This window comes from Nyctereutes procyonoides, unplaced genomic scaffold (assembly GCF_905146905.1).
Source record: "Nyctereutes procyonoides isolate TBG_1078 unplaced genomic scaffold, NYPRO_anot_genome, whole genome shotgun sequence".
In the NCBI taxonomy this organism is placed as follows: domain Eukaryota; kingdom Metazoa; phylum Chordata; class Mammalia; order Carnivora; family Canidae; genus Nyctereutes; species Nyctereutes procyonoides.
In genome coordinates this window covers 8,783,844-8,785,361 of record NW_026575148.1, presented here as the reverse complement: position 1 = coordinate 8,785,361, position 1,518 = coordinate 8,783,844, and the positions used below count along the sequence as shown (strand labels likewise).

Below are 1,518 nucleotides of genomic sequence, written 5' to 3'. Positions count from 1 at the left end.
TTGAAGGTGGAGAGTTTCAAACTAAGGTCAATGATCAGGAAAGTAAGCCACACTTTTACATGAGTAGAATAGTGGGTCATTAAGAAGTCAGAAGGTAAAATATATCCGACAGGGAATAGCAGCTAGGTTGTCTATTCTGACCTGGGCCATCAGGCTCCATTATTCCTGATTGCTATGGAAAATATGTAACTATCTGCTAGCTTCTCAGGCATAGTGACACACAGAGGGGGGAAAAACGAAGTCTGGAGACCAATTGGTCAATGTTGGACCTAGAACACTTTTAATACATTGGTGGGATTCAAATTTACATTCACTAAAGGGATCAAACAGGAGACTGAAATGAAAAATAGAGTGAACAGACAGTTGTTCTTTAAAGAAGTTGTTTTTAAAGAAATGAGAAAAAAGGCATTAGTGTTAGAGGTCAGCAGGGACAATCATGAAAGATAGCTATGCTTTCACTCCTTCTGAGGTAGGAAACCTAAACCTCAGAACCTGTGAATATGTTCCTTTATAGGGCAAAAGAGACTCTGCAGATGTGCTAAAGGTTAAGGAGCTTGAAATGGGAAGATATCTGCATCGATTCCATCTAATCACATGAATACTTAAAAATGGAAAACTCTGAGGGCACCTGGGTAGCTCAGTTGGTTAAGTATCCGCCTTTGGCTCAGGTCACGTTCCCAGTCTTGGGATCAAGCCCCGCATCGGGCTCCCTGCTTTGTGATATTTTTTTTTTTTTTTAATGGAGAACATTTCCAAGCCGGCTCAGAGATGCTATTTTGCTGGTTTTGAAGACAGAGCAATGAGGCCATGAGCCAAGGAAGGCAGGTAACCACTAGACTGAAAAGACAAGGCAACAGAATCTACTCTAAAGGTTCCAGAAGCAATCAATCCTGCTGACACCATGATTTTAGTCCAGTGAGGCCTGGGTTGAACATCTGACCTCTGAAACTAAGATAATAAGTCTGTATTGTTTTAAGCCAGTACATTTACAATAAATTGTCACTACAGAAGTATGTAATAAGACACTTCTTCACAAGTAAGCTTTATCAAATTGCAATGATAAATTGTAGGCAGGGTACAAAATCATGTTACAGGGTATTAACTAAGGTGTTACATCAAAGTTAAAAAATACACCTGAGCTTTGTGCAGTGACAGTATCATAGCCAATGAGGTTTATCTGAGGCACAATTATTGCTAATTGAAAAAGTACACCTGAAATATATACAAGGGCTAGATATCTACCAGTATTCTAGTCCTGAAAATACATACCTACTATTCATATGGATCTTGAGAATGGACATTGATTCACCTTAAATAACTAAAAGTAACATGCAAAAGGAAAAAAAAAAGCATCTTTGAACTAAGGCAGCTTTGTTTCTGAATCAGGGTGCATTCATCATTTACTCAACACTTTACTGAGTATCTTCCCTGTGTCCTGTTGTGATGATAGAAGACAGGCAGCTCTGTCAGAAGCTTGCATGCTCATATTCTAGTGGTGTACTAGAACAATAAAGAAAT

At 38.8% G+C, this 1,518-nt stretch overlaps 1 non-coding gene across 1 annotated transcript; it reads left to right on the top strand.

Annotated features, from left to right (window-relative positions):
- The first annotated feature begins 1,137 nt into the window (after window positions 1-1,137).
- LOC129501720 (U4 spliceosomal RNA) lies at window positions 1,138-1,284 on the top strand. The gene has a single exon (XR_008662806.1). It is a non-coding gene; the product is annotated as a U4 spliceosomal RNA (small nuclear RNA).
- Window positions 1,285-1,518: the final 234 nt, after the last annotated feature.